This window comes from Arvicola amphibius, chromosome 10, assembly GCF_903992535.2.
Source record: "Arvicola amphibius chromosome 10, mArvAmp1.2, whole genome shotgun sequence".
NCBI lineage: Eukaryota > Metazoa > Chordata > Mammalia > Rodentia > Cricetidae > Arvicola > Arvicola amphibius.
The window spans coordinates 117,982,526-117,998,483 of NC_052056.1; positions in this window are offsets into that span (position 1 = coordinate 117,982,526).

The following is a 15,958-nucleotide window of genomic DNA, read 5'->3' on the forward strand; positions in this document are numbered from 1 at the left end:
TTGGTCATTGAACACATTTGAGGTCAAGGCTCTGCCACGTTTCACCACATATAGCAATGTTGGAGATAACAGAAGCAGCTGGAAACTGAGCAGCCCCTGACATGGGAACTGAAAGCAGCCATGCAGCTGAGTAGGGCATGGCTGGAGGTGTGTGTGAAACGTGGGCGCCAGGGAGGCTCGGCCAGCTGGAGAGGGCGCTAGAGAGCACTGACTGAGCCAAGGGTGGTGGAGGTGGAGGTGGAGGGTCTATCTGGGGATAGGATGTTCCCGAGCAAGGGGAGACACCCTGCACAGGCCCTGTGGGAGGAGAGAGCAAGAAGCTCTCAGACGGCAGTCAGAGCGTCTTAGTTATTTGTGCCTCTGCCCCAGGCCATGACCAGACAACCACTGCTCAGCCTCCTCTGGGTCCTCTGCAGGAAAAAGCTACAGGACATCACCCCACCTCAGCCAACCTGAGAGCAGAGGCCTGTGGGTCCAGGACTTGGGAAGCCAGGGCTCCCCATATTCTGTGAGATGCAGATTTTGCAGCCAGCTCTCCCTGTCTGGGCCCTACATGTGGCAAGAGCCCCTGAGAAGAACAGGGACCTACGGGGCAGGTGGCGGAGTCAATTGCAGCTTTCCCTGGCTTTGGCTTCTAAGGAATTGATGCCTCTGAGGTGTCTGGGTGGTAGGCAGCTGCCACATCCCAAGCTGAGGAGGTAGGTACAGGTGGCAGGAACCAGGACTGGGATATCTCTGCTCACTCCCTGTCTCTGGCTACCAAACTTTCCTTATGCCATGCCAAGTGTCTGACACACATGCTTTCCTGTCTTCTTGGGGAGTGGGTGTTTAGAAAAATGGTAAACAGGTCTGTATTCTATAGACAGGTGTGTCCTGGGGGACAGCAACTGGTGCAGGGGTGAAGGACAAAGACAACAGGCCAGGGAAGGAGTGCACCAGATCCTCTGCCCGATAGGAATGCAAGGGCCCTGCTCAGTCAGGATCCGGGATTTGCAGCAGGTGAGGTAGCGTGGATGGAAGGTGTGGGCTGGAGACGGGCTGGTTCCAGCCCATGCTTTGAAAGGGTCAACAGTTAGAGAGAAATCCACATGCATTCGTCCGTCTCATCTCCACCCTGCCAGAAACTTCGTGTCTGGTTGCATTTTCTAAATGCCAAAACAGAGGCACAAGGAGCTTAGGTGGATTGTTTAGATGGCACGGAGCCCAGGGTACTAGGTGAGCACTTGTGGCCATGGAGCAGGCCCAGTCTGTTTCCCGTTTCTTGTCTGTTGTTCTGGTTATCGACACAAACTCAGCAGTCAGTAACTGAAGGGATGATGAAGGCAACACAGTGGCCTTGATGTCGCTGGTGTGTGGCACCCACCATGCTGACACTTCCATAGCAGGTGGGGAGCACCGAGAATTCATCCCCTGCAGAAGGGTCTCTGGGAGCCTTCTCATGAGCTGCCAGGGAGACAGCTCAGAAGTGTAGACAGGCAGCTGCCTTTCCTAAACATGTGATGCTCCTGCTGTCCACGGAGGTGCAGAATTTAAAAATGTTCTATTAAAAGATGGGGAAAGTTTGCATGCCACAAATTACTATCTAAAATGAAGAGTTCATTGGTGCTCAGCATATGCGCAGGGCCAGGCAAGCACCATCTCTTTGTAGCTCTGGAACACTCCATTCTCCTTTGCTGCTGCGACAAGATCTGACACAAGCCACTTAAGTGGGGAAGGGTTGGCTCACAGTCTGAGGGCATACAGTCCGTCATGGTGGGGGAAGGCATGGGACAGGAGTGTGAGGCCACTGGTCACATGACATCTGTAGTCAGGAAGCTGAGAGAGAGGAACACTGGTGTTCAGCTCACTTCTTTTTATTCAGTTTGGGATCCCAACCTGTGGCGTGGTAACACCCACAATTAGGGTAAATCTTCTCACCTCAGTTAATCTAGGTAATCTCTCACAGGTGTGCCCACAGGCTTTTCTCCTAGGTGATCCTAGAGCTTGTCAAACTGACAGTCAACTGTAACCTTCCCACCGTGGAATGGGCCTCTTATTAGTCATTTTCTCTTCTTGTTTAATTTATCCTACTACCCAAGAAAACTATGTATTTAAGAATATGTCTTATGGGGCTGGAGAGATGGCTCAGCGGTTAAGAGAGTTGCGTGCTCTTCCAAAGGTCCTGAATTCAGTTCCAGGCAACCACATGGTGGCTCACAACCACCTGTAATGAGGTCTGGTGCCCTCTTCTGGCCTGCAGACATACACACAGACAAAATATTGTATACATAATAAATAAATAAATAAATATTTTTTTAAAAAAGAATATGTCTTATGGCAGCAGCTAGGGCAATCCAAAATAACCCCCTATATCATATTAGGTTTAAAAAATTTTTCTGAGGTGGGATGTGGTGGCACATATCTGTAATCCCAGTGCACAGGAGGCTGAGGCAGAAGGATTGTGAGCCCAGGGCTAAGCTGGGCTGCACAGCCAGACTTTCTTGGATAGTAAAACAGAACAAGACCCTAAGAAGTGGAGCAACACTTAGTTCTCCCATTTGTAACCCAAGGGATCCATTTCTAACTAAAAGAGATGTGGGGGAAATCCCAAGGCGAGTTGACAAACTTGAGATCTGGGTGGCAGTTAGGTGAGGAGAGAGCAGTGCTGGGCGGAAGAACTGGGTGTTGCTTGAGCTGGCCGGTCGATTCCTGAGTGGGTGTTCTGGTTTTGCTTCTGTTGCTGTGATGAACTATCCTACCCAGAAGCCACTTGTGGTATGGGAGAATTCTCTGTATTCTGTCAATCATGTTTTAAATAAATGCTGATTGGCCAGGCAGGAAGTATAGGTGGGAAACCAGACAGGAAGTAGGGGCGGAGCAATGAGAACAGGAGAATCCTGGGAAGGAGGAAGCCCATTCCTCCCCAGTCCTCCACAGATCACCGAAGAAGCAGGATATGACGTACTCCACTGAAAAAGGTACTGAGCCATGTGGCTAACATAGATAAGAATAATTGGTTAATATAAGCTACAAGAACTAATAAGAAGCCTGAGCTAATGGGCCAATCAGTTTATAATCTTATGGAGATCTCTGTGTGATTTTCTTTGAGGCTAAACGGCTGCAGGAACTGGGCAAAACATAAACCCCAACAAGCTGGCCCTTCATGTTACACACTTGGAAAGAAAGGTTTTACTGAGTTTACAATTCCAAGATAGAGCCTGGTATTCTGGGGGAGTCAAGGCAGGAGCTTAAGGTCACCACATCCACTGCCAAGAGCAGAGCGAGAACTTCCCTGTCTCTCTCGTTTGGTCTCAGCCAGCTTTCTCTTCTATTGCTCAGGACTCTGAACCAAGGAGTTGGTGCAGCCCGAAATGGGCTAGGTCTTCCTACAGCAATTCACAGTTGAAACAACCCCCGAGACACACCTGCCCACAGACTGCCCGGATCTAGGTAACTTCTCACTCAGACTCCTCCCTGGGGTATATTGTGAATTCTAATTGGTCTTAATAATAAAACCTAGAATCAGATATTAGGGGATGGAAGCTGAAAGATCAGAGAAGCAGAACAGCCAGCCTCTAGTTCTTATCTCTGCAAAATCCTCAGACCGAATAGGGTATCCTGTCTCTACGGTCCTCAGACTCAATGCTGTCTCTACAAAACCTCAGACTGAATCCTGAGCTCCTCCTGCCTTGTATTCCTCTCTCCACCCATCCAATATCCCTTCCCAGCTCTACTTCCCTAGTGCTGGGATAAAAGGTGTGAGCTAACACCGCCTGGCTCTGTTTCTCTTTTAGACTGATTCAATCTTGTGTACCCCAGGGTGGCCTTGAACTCACAGAGACCCATCTGCCTCTATCTCCTGAATGCTGGGTTTAAAGGTGTGAGCCACCACTGCCTGGTCTCTATGGCTCACTAGTGTGGCTAGCTCCCACTCTGATCTTCAGGCAAGCTTTATTTGTTACAGCACAAATGAAATATCACCACACTGGGAAGTCTAGGTAGGTTGTGTCGAGCTGACAGTTAACACTAACCAGAACACCACACTGAGCTGAGTTGGGAGAGCTCATATAAGCTATGTATATCACTCAAAAAAAAAAAAACCCAAAGAAGTCTAACAAAATTATGAAAGGGCTAGATCATTGATGGAGAGAATGTGTCAGATCAAGGGTTGCAGTGAGCTCCCTCCTACACAAACCAGCAGATACATCAGACAGCAGGGGGTCTGAGCTAAGAGAGGATCATACATTCTGAGTTCCCGGAGGCTGTGAAAGACAAAGGGCTTTGCATGGTGCCTGTCATGTTTGACATGGGACGGGATGTAGTGCATGCTTATGCTCGCTCATCTCCATGAACCAAACATGCTTAGGTAGGAAAACAATACAAGCCAAGTGTGAAAGGCAACATGCTAGCTTCGCCTTATTTTGTTTGTTTTGAGACAGGGTCTCCCTGCAAGCCCGGGCTGCCTAGAACTGTTAGAGCTTGTTGTGGTCAAACTCACAATCCTCCTGCCTCTGCCCCTGAGTGCTGGGGCTGCCTGTGTGAGACAGCACACCTCATGGGTGACTTCCACATACATGAGGGTGGCAGTTGTGCACACATGAGCTTGCTCACGGAGGCGTTCCCGTGTTATGCGTGTTACCCGCTGAGTGTGCTGTATCCTCAACATGCTAGGCCTGCCAGCTGCTTCCATCACAGAATCCACTCCCTGCCTTGACTCTTCCCCCCCCCCAATCTGAAAAGTCCTTTGAGAGACATCTTTTCTCTTTCCTGCAAGTTTTTCCGCTCCCTTGGCCAAATCCATGTCCCGTGGTCTCAGGCCGTCCTTGTTTTTCGTTTTTAAAGAGCAGCGTCCGTGAAGTGCGGTGTTCCCAGTGACAGATGAACGGGAGCGGCATGCTGGCCAGCCTGAAGGATGGTCACAGGGCTCTGGAGGCTTTGGATGGTGCAAATTTTCTGCTTCTGATATTGGAAAAACCAGAGATGAGGTAACTTGAAGCACTGAAAGCAGCAGGTGACGAGAAGGGCCTGGAAGTGTATCTGCGCCTTGGCAGAGAGCTTCCCTCCCGTCTTGGCTGGGATGACTTCTTCTAGTGTCCCTTGGCAACCGATGTCCTTCTGACTTCATCCGTGGACCAGGGCCTTTCCAGTGACCAAAAAAGGGGAGGGAATTAGGTGCTAGTGCATCTGTCTTTGCTTTGGGTGGAGCACCCTCCGGGGACCTTTCTCACTTCAGACTACCGTTCCAAACATCTTGTCATGAGCCTGGGAACCCTGGAAGCAGAGAGGAACTTAGTTAAGATGCAATGCTCTTGGGTACTTCTGCCTAGAGCATGCAAATTTCTTGCTTTTTTTTTTTCCTCCTCTATGTTCATCTACACAGATGTGTTTTGGAAAGTTTTTCTTAGCAGCAAAGTTGAAACCGAAAGGACCCTTTAATTCCTGCATGAGAGAGAAAGAGATACATATCTTTAATATTTTCCTAATATATTTCTTTGAATATTATCTCTCAGTTCAGGTCTTGGCACCCTGTGACCTACAACAGAGCTGCTTATAACCTACCTATAAACTTGCAATCTGCGCAGCATGTGAGCACACCTCACAGTTAAGATTAACTAGCTTTTTGCTGCTGGAACAAAGTCCTACCAATAATAAACTGAGCCTGAATTAGTAAAGTCCGTCCATTCAACAGCAGCTTGTCCAACACCCAGGACAGAGGGTCGGGTGGGGTGTGAGGCAGCAGCTGCAGATTCTACACTGAGGACATCCTGAAAGAAGGAACCACTGTCTTCCAAGACGGAGCTCCACATAGGGAAGCTCCCAGAGGGCGCTCAACTCAAAGCCAAGCCAAATGCACTTGAATCTTAATTCCCTCCCCTGTTTTTTGGTCACTGGAAAGGCCGTGGTCCATGGATGAAGTCAGAAGGACATTTGCTTGCCAAGAGACACTTGGAGAAGTCACCCCAGCCAAGACGGGAGGGAAAACTCTACCAAGAAACTATTTTTTATTTTGAGCCAGGATCTTACAATGTAGCCCAGGCTGTCCTCAACCTTGTCACCTCCTGCTTCAACTCCTAAGTGCTAGGATTCTAGAAACATGCCACCACGCCTGGCTAAGGCAGATACTTCCTGTAAAAAACTGTACATGCGATTGGGGGACTGGAAGGCAATAGATGAACAGAAACAGAGACTGTGCGAGGCGAGAGTCTCTCTCTCTCTCTCTCTCTCTCTCTCTCTCTCTCTCTCTCTCTCTCTCTCTCTGTGTGTGTGTGTGTGTGTGTGTGTGTGTGTGTGTATGAAGAGCCAGCCAGCATAAGGAAAAGCCAGAGCTGACAGCGAATGACCAGAGGGACCAGCTGTGAAAAGCGCTGGAGCAGGGGACTTATTTGAGAGCAGAGCTAAGGTCCAAGTGGACAGAGGATAAAATCAGGGAATGAGGTACTGGAGATGAAGGTGGAGAAGTAGGGTAGCATTGGAGCTTTCTGTCTGAACTTGGCGGTTCGCACTCCCTCCAAAGCCTTCATTGCTTCCCCCACTGCCTAATCAGTGAGCCTCTGGTCCTACCTAGAGCCCCGATCTCAAAGGGTCGTGGTGCTTCCCACTCAGCCCTGTATAGAAAAGGATTCTAAATCCACACTTAGAAAACGTGATCACTGTGTCAGGGTCTGCAGGCTGAGTGCCCATGTTGCTTTTGTAAGTAAGTAGCTGCATTAAAAAAAATAGCAATATGTGTACAGACAAATTACCTTTCCAGTCCCCCTGAGTGGGCGCGCCCACGTGACTGTCTGGACAATGAGTCTAGCCATGTCAGCACGGTCACAGAGCAGGCTTCGGGCGTGTGGCTTTCCCGTTGCCTGCCCTTCAGAGTTCACCGTCTCCATTCCTCCCTGACTGGTATAGGACAGGGGCTTTCTGTGCCAATTTTTTTTTTGTTTACTTGTTTAATTATTTATTTCTTGAGATAGGGTCTCACTATGTAGCCCTGACCATCTCGGAACTCACTATGTAGACCAGGCTGGCCTTGAACTCACAGAAATCTGCCTGCCTCTGCCTCCCAAGTACTTGGATTAAAAGATGTGCATCACCATGTCTGGCTATATTTATTAAATAGAAACATTTCTATGTTTGTTATGTAATTGAAATATTTTTTTGAAATGAAAACAAAAGCATAGTGGGGTGCTTCTGTGGGGACACACCTGAAATTGTTGTTTGGCCTCCACACACACACACACACACACACACACACCTACCCACACATGCACACAGATACAAGTGTACCTGTGAATATACAAACACAGGTGTATCTGTGCATATACAAACACATGTGCACACAGATACAGGTGTACCTGTGCGTATACAAAACACACGTACACACAGATACAGGTGTACCTGTGCATATACAAACACATGTAAACACACATACAGGTGTACCTGTGCATATACAAACACACATGCACACACATACAGGTGTACCTGTGCATATACAAACACATGTGCACACATATACAGGTGTACCTGTGTATATACAAACACATGTGAATACACATACAGGTGTACCTGTGCACATACAAATGCAGCAGAAAAAAAACCAGGCAGATAATTAGTAGTGTCCTTATCTCACAGTTCAGGCAGCCTGAAGTTCCTTATATAAACCCTAGGTGTTTGCACAGACCTACACACAAAGAGGTGTGGGCCTGGTGTGTTCTTTCCACAGGACCAAGAGGAGAGCCATTCTTGGCCTCTGAGGGATTGTCCTGTGGTGGCCAGCATGGTCAGGCACACTTTTGGCTTATGCTAGGGACATTCTGGTCTACCTCTGTGATCAGAGGAAGACTAAAGCACTGGACTTAGGTCGTGTCTCCCTGACCTCTGCACTGACCTGATCTTCAAATAAGCTCACTTCCCCAAGTACCAGGGCCTAGGACTCAAGCCTATGTTTTGGGGAGCTTCATTTCAACTCACTGTCATTATTTGACAAATGCAGGGAGGGCTGCAGAATGAGGGGATAGGCAGCCTGGGAGTCTGGGCTGAGCAGGGAAGAGAAACTGAGACGCCAGGCTGTCCCATGTGGATTGCACATGCTCACAGTTGACCTCCGTGCCCACTGTGGCTCCGGACTGATGGAGGAGTGTTGCCGTGGATTGGACCCTGGGTACTCATCCTTGCTTCCCCTCCACGCTTTCCTTGTCCCCCAGGGCTACACTGCGGTGAGGTCCAGGCTCCATTTTATGAGTTGTGACCGCTGTGGTTAATTCTCTTAATCTAGACTTGCTTGTCCATAAAATACAGGCCTTGGGTATTAGGTTTCCCTGATCAAAGGGCAGCGTGTGGGGGCGCTGCCCAGGAGGGCTTGGCCGGGCTCATAAACACAGTCCGGGACACACACACACACAACAGCCTCAATATGGGGGTCATTGGTGGCCCGGTGATTCCGTGTGAAATATCACTGGGGCTTCCATGCTGCCTAGGGGATTTACGGCCTGGTATTACTCTGCCCTGCTTAATGCATTGACCTTTGCCCTCTAGTAATTCAGGGTACGGAGCCAGTGGGGCCAGAAGCTAATTCCAGGGGTTAATGCAGAAGGAGCCTGGGCATTGGGAAGGGTCAGGGACTGTTTAAGCTGTGGCCACATGGCCCAGGCTGTCCCCATCAAGGGGTCTGAGGGTGCATAGGTCTTTCCTATGTGTGCGAGCATCTGAGGAATACCTGGGGCTAACAGTTTCCCACCTAATTCAGGCCTCAGTGCGCCTAATTACAGCTGCCCCTCTGTATCTATGGGGAGCCCATCACAGAGCCCAACACGGATCCACGGACCCCCAGGTCCGGTGTAGAAAATGGCAGGGTGCTGGTATAGAGCTTGTATATACATTCCTTTGACTAATCTCCAGGTGGCTTCTATCCCTGCATTATCTTTTTACTGCCATGAGAAATGCCGTATCCTGAGAGCAATTTAATCACATATTTATCTACTTACAAATTTATCCTCTCCTTTCTCCCTCTGTGTGTAGGGGTGTGTGTTTGTGGGAGGTGGTGGTAATGGGTCATGTGTGGAGGTCAGAGGCCGTTCCACAGGAATCCATTGTCGTCTTCTCCACTTTGTGGGTATGGGACTCAAACTCGGATCGCCAGACTTGGCAGCAAGCACCAGCTAAGCCATCATGCCAGCACTGAGAACAACTGAAAGGGAAGGAGGGATTATGCTGACTCCTGATTCCAGAGGTTTTAGTCTGCTGTTCTCCAGTGGCTCCCTGTGCGGCCGCCAATGAGTGGAGTATGAACGAGAAGGAGACTGGAACAAGACACGTCTTTGACGGCCGTATCCCCACTCAGCCCAGCTCTCTAACTCAGAAGTACCTCCAGGATTTCTACCACTCAGGGGGCCACGAGCTATGACTCCCTAGGAGATTCACTGACAGGTCAGAGCCCTCAGGATCCACTCCCACATGGGCGGGGGCTCCCAGGAGCTGTGTTCATTGAGTTCCCTGCACAAGCTGCCCGCACTTCCAATGAAGACAGTCTCCTCTCCCCAGCAGTGAACAAACAAACAAAAACTCTTTCTATAGCCTTGGGGAGAAGCCTTGTGAATTGGGGGACTTCCTGTGTCTTGTAAAATGCCCTAGTCCTAAGTCTTGTGAACCCCAATTCTCCTTCGGGGAGAATGTATTTTTTTTTTAATTTGGAGAAAATTTTAACTTTGGATGGTCTGTCTGAGCCAATATTTAAAGCCTCTGGTAATAACGATTACATGTTGGTGTTTTGGGGTACTGCCCACAGATGCTGGGGATCCCTTACCCCAGCACAGAGCCATTTTCACCAGCAGTTTGTTCTGTCTCTCATTCCCCTCTCTCTCTGGAATTGTGGATTCTGTCGCTCTTCTGCCAGGAAGATGAAGGTCTCTGGGAAGAGGGCACCGGCGTGGAGTCGAGGGACGGAGGTGCCATCCACGGGAAAGGCCGCTTGGTGTGGAGCCACGAAGCTTTGAAACTGGAGCTTTGAGATCCCAGGCTCACATCTGAAACAAATCAGAGGGTGAAGAGCAGCCAAAGGGCAATGGCTGGGCGGGCAGGGGGGCACTGGCAAGAATGGATGCCCTGGGGACAGATGGTCTAGGACCTTCGGTGACATTCCTGGGTCCTGTCTCTCGATCAGGCCATTTTGCAGCAAGTGGGCCGCTGGTTTCTCCCGGTGACCCAGTGAGGACGCCAGGAAGTTAACCTTAGCTGCTGTGGTAGCCTGCCATCTCCCTGCCTGATCCTGGACAAACATTACGGGGCCTTTTGCTGGCAAAGGATTCACGGCTGTGGAATCCATCTTCTTTGGCACACCTGTGCCCTGCTTGTCCCCCGTCTGTGCCCCTGGACACTCAACGGGGCCATAGAGCAAAGTGCTTGCTCCGAGAGTGAGGGATTTTACGGCCCAGTGTTCCGTATCTGACTGCAGTCAGGTTAATGACTCAGCAAACCTCAGTGTTTTCTCTAGAATGTGGGTACCAGGAGACAGCATTAGAGTTTGCGTGATGTTCAAGTGGAGCCACGTTCGCACGTGGATGCAGACATTAGCATGTATCTGATAGGGACGGGTGTTCAAGGAAACACAACCACAGTTAACTTTTCATAGTGTGGAAGCTGAAGTGCCCGATGGGACATGTCATCAGGTCACGGGGACACAGACAACCTCAGCGGGGACCTGTTGTCTGCTGCTCACAACCTGAATCCGCTGCTCTCCCGTCCCCGCAATGGCCAACAGTCCGGCACTTAATTTATTGTTGTTGTTCTGAAGCATGTGTGTGGAAGGGCTTTCAAACATGGCCCAGTGCCTTGTCTTGTGACCTCATTTGGCTCTTGTTTTTATGGGGGAAGATGCTGCAGACAGCCCATTTATCATCTGGAAGCACAGGGTCATTGCCCAGCCAGGCCTGAAGCGTCCCTGCTAATAATAGGACGAGCGGTGGCTGTGCTGACTGTAGGAGCACTGCCTGTGCCCGGAGGGTGTGCCAGGAACCATACCTGCGTCTGTGTGGCTTGCACAGAAAGCCAGAGCAGATGGGCCACTGTCCCTCTCAGTGAAACGAGGACGCCAGGCTCAAGAAGTATAGATAATACTGGCCGAGGGGTGGGGGAGCGAAAGCGCTTGCTGCATTAGCACGAGGACCCGAGTTCAGGTTCTCCCCTCTCACATAACAGCCAGGCATGGGCCTTTAATGCCAGTACTGAGGAGGAGACCAGAGGATTCCTGAGCCAGGGCCTAGTGGTTAAGTCAGTTTAGGTGAACTGGTTCAATGAGAGAGACTATCTAAAAATACAAGACTGGGTGGGAAGTGAGGAAGCACACACACACACACACACACACACACACACACACACACACACACACGCGCGCGCGCGCGCAGCAACATGCCACACCCCCCACATACACCACACACACACATCACACCCCCATACACACATCATACCACACACATACCACACACACATCATACCCCATACCATACTAAACCACACACACATGCATGCACACACATGCAGCAACATACACCACACACACATTATACCCCCATACCATTTCACACGCACACACCCAGCATACCACACACTATATCATGCACCACACCATGCACACACACCACATCACACACGCATACCATTTCACATGCACACACCCAGCATACCACACACTACATCACGCACCACGCCATACACGCACACCACATCACACACACAGACACATACACAAAAGCGCGAGTGAGAAGAGCAAACTGACCTGGAGTTACCTTAGAAACAGACATGTGCCCAGCGAGATGGCCTAGAACGCCAAGGTGCTTGCACTTAAGCCCGACGACCTGAGTTCGATCCCCGGAACCACATGGCAGAGAGAGAGAATCGGCTCCCACGAGCTGTTGTCTCACCCCCATGTGCACACCATGGCATGTGTGTGCACATCCCGCCCAGGATAAACAACAAATGCAATAAAAAAATAAATGTGCACCAAGCATGCGTACCTCTGCCGCTGTCACTTGAGAATACAGAAGCATCTCTTTTAAAGATCCCTCTATGACTCAGCCTATTGAGTTCATGGGGATAGTCCTTGCACAGGGTCGTGTCTGGGAGGAGCCCGTTGGAGCTAGGATGGCGAGGGAGCATAGGAAGAGAGAGAGGGACCTCCTGAAAGAGACAGAAAGGGATACCCATGTCCTGGCTTTGGAGGTTAGAACTCAAGGCTTTAGGCTTCAGAGCTTGGCCACTTGCCTTTTTACTGCCTCAGTTTCTCCTCTGGGAAAGCCATGGGAGGGGGGATGAGATAATAATCACCCTGCAGACTGAGGATTGTGCTGCTCGTGTATAAGGTGACAGCGTGTCCTGGGTACAGTGTTTGGGTCTTGCAGATGAACCCCCTGTCCCTTATGCTGACCCTCTTCCCCCAAACCTCCCTTAACCCCCGTTTTCCTTACAGAGAGACAAAACAGGACTGGCTTGGATGTCCCCCAAAGGCTCACACGTTTAGACACCTGATATCCAGCAGGTGGTGCTGTTGGGGACGGTTGTATTCTTGAGCAGGTAGAGCCTCTATGGAGGAAGTAAGTCACGGTGGGCGTGTCTTGCAGTTTCCTGGCCTGGCTCCACTTCCTCTTGCCTCAGCTTTCAGGCTATAGATGCTCTGTGAACAATCACCTCCTGCCATTGCCGCCATCCCCTCCTCTCTACAATGGACTGGACCCCTTCAAATTGCAGGTAGAACAAACCCTCCCTTAAGTGCCTTCTTGTTGGTTATTTTGGTCACAGGGATGTGAAGCCCAGGTTAAGCTGCTGAGACCACTCTTGCTCTCTGAGTCTTAGCCTGAACACTCCCCTTCCACCTTGTCCACATATGGGTACTGACTGAAGTCACCCCGAGAGTCAGTCCCCACCCTGTGCTCACCCATTTCTTGCCAGGATGCCTCCTTTGATCTCCTTCCTCGCTGTCCAGAAGCCCCTCTTCCACCATTGTTTCCGGGGATATTCCTGCCAGCCACAGGCTTTTGTACAATCTGTGCCCACTGCCCAGCACCCCTCCTCACTCACCTCGGGGGTTCTTCAGTATCTTCACATCCTTCTCCAGTCAGAGCCCAAGGAGGCCTTCCAGGCTTGAGTCCCATGCTAACCCCCTCTCTAAACTAATCATTCAGGGGAACTCCCCTCCAGGTAATCGTTTATGGCTTGAGAGAATGTGTTTTTCTGCACAGTAAATGAGCTAATAGCGCACAGTGGGAGGACTCTGTCTACTGATTGTCCCCTTTGTCTCCTCAAAGCCAAGAACAGCTTGACATTTGACACACAGAGAACTCAGGAAGTGTCTGTGGGGGGAAGATGGAATGGAGAAGTCCCCGAGAGGGATCTGTTTCTCTTTTCTTGGTATCCAGGGAGCACAGGCTTGGGAAGCTCCCTGTTTCAGCAGAAGTGTGAGGTCACTTGTGAGGGGCACTGTCCCATGGCTCCTGGTGTTTTCTGTGTCCCCAGGGCAGATCCCTGTGGTACTGAGGTGGGAAGGTTTCCGCGATGCCCTCCTCTGTATCATTACCATTCTGACTATGCTCAAGAGGTGGACAGATGCAACGGGAGGATGCTGAGGAGAGCCTCTGAAGAGGAGTAGCTCGAGGGAGAGGAGTCTGCCATCTGTGGAGCTCCCAGCTCACTCAAAATAGCTGCAAAAATCAAAATGATAGAGACCATCCCTGAATGCTTCTCTCATGCCTGGCACACAGCAGAGACCGACAATCACGAAGAGGAGGGAGAAAATACCAAACAGGACAAGAATGATTTTTTTTCATCAGCAGTCCACCCATTTTACACTGAACAAATGAGGGCCGAGGGAAGTGGAGGCAAACGGCTTGCCTGTGACACACCTGTGTTGGTGTCTAGTGCCACCAAACTTGGTGCTTCAGAGCAGTAGGTGTTTGGTCTTATCCTTGTGGGGTCTAAATCTCTGAAATTAAGGCGGAGCAGGCATAGATTCCAGAGGTATCCTTCGTGGTTGTGCCAGCCTCTGGTGGCTTCCGTCACTCCTTACCATGGTGTTTGTCACCTCCTCATCACAGTGGGAACAATTCACTGTGGGGAGGACTGAGTTTGTCTCAGGACCTTAGGGGACACCAGTCTACAACAGTGGAGAAGTCAGAGCAGCTAAAAGGGCTTGGCCCCTGTCTCAGGAGCATGTGGCATGGTCTTCCCACACCTGAGCACACTAAGAAACAGTGTCAGAGCAGAAGCCCGAAGGGCTCAGCCTCCTCCCCCAGCACCTGTGTTCTCCAGCAAGGTCCCAATTCTTGGAGGTTCCACAACCCCCTCCAAACAGCACCGCCTGCTGGGAGTCAAGTTTCAAACACTCGAGCCTGTGGAAAACCCTTCACACTCAGCCACAAGTGGCATCTCTCAGGCTCTGCCTCATTGTCAAAGGCCCATTTCTCTTGAGGCTTGCAGACTCCATCCCTTGGAAGACTGGCCATCATTTCCCCTCATGTAGCAGCATGGGTTGGCCTCAAACTTGCTGAGCATGACCTTGAACCTTGAGCCTCCTGTCTCTGCCTCCTTGAGTGTGAGATTACAGGTGTATGAACTTCACACCTTGGTTTATGTGGCTCTGGAGATTAATTCTCATGCTCTCTCCCCACTAGGCAAGCACTCTAATGGTTGAGTTCCATCCCAGCCTCAACGGAGGCTGTCATTGGATGCAAACCTGGTCCTAGTCTAGGGTCTCCACTAAGAGCCTCATCCTGTTCCAAGGTCCCAGGTGAACAACTGGGTGGGAGACAACATTCAATTCTGTTTAATACAGTAACCCAGCCACACACTGGGTCAGAGACTTGATTGCCAGTGGCACTGGCACCAACATCCACACATTTAGCACGGAAAATGGGTCATTGTTTCGTGGCATCTCCGAGGATTGTTAGCTTTCCTTAAACTATTAGGAATTGGGTTTTGTTTTTGCATGGAAGTGTCTTTACATCAAGCACGGTCTATAGTTTCCAAAGAGAAGAGAGAAGAGGTGGCATCCAGACACATGCTACCCCTGTGCAGCTGTTACTACCTCACGTTCAGATGTACTGCCCACTCCTGAAGCCTCCTTACTTCCTCCTGCTGTCCAGTACAGCAGCTGTTACAGCGGCCTTCAGGGCTGGGTCAGGAGGAGAAGAGGGACATTAAGGTGAGCCCTTCCAGGGCAGCTACAGGCAACACCCATGGAGACCAGAATTAAGATGGAAAGAGGGTTTGTACCTACTCCAGCTGCCTGGCTAGCTCTGTCAGCTTAGAGAAATTAGTTACGGAAGAGGGATGGGGCAATTTTGTGATCCCACCCCTCAAACTCACATGAGCTTCTCCTCCATGGCTTTGCCTACCCGGCTGACTTCTCTGAGGTCATACGAGGTGCTTGGTAAAATCAGTCTCTGGCCTCGACAGAGCTGAGCTGGAAACCCCAGACTTGCTTATCAGTGGCTGTGTCTGGGCTCTGTTTCTTTTCTGAGAAGGGGTCTCATGTCATTCCAGCTGGTTTCAAACTCTCTCCATAGCCAAGGATGACCTTGAACTTCTGATCCTCCTGCCTCAACCACAAAAGTGCCGGGGTTATAGGTGTGTACCGCTATGTCTTGTTTGCTGGGGAGATGGAGCCCAGCATGCAAGGTGAGCCCTCTATTGATTGAGCTATGCCCCCCAGTCCCCGAGCCTTTGTATTTTATATGAGTACTGTGCCTGCTTTGGAGGCCACCACTCAACAACAATAACGTAAGCCAGGGCTGCTCTCCCTTCCTTGTGGGCTTTTATCAGCAGGCCATCATTTCTCCTGGTGGTGTGGGCAAGGCAGTGACTCACACTATTTCTCCCATCCACACAGGATGACTGGACCGATGGCTGGGTACTCAGTGTCCCAGTCCTCACTGCCACCAGCTCCATCTCTCAGAGTGGCAGGCTTTCTTCTGCTTCTTTGTTCCTTCCCGTCTTCTGAAAGTTG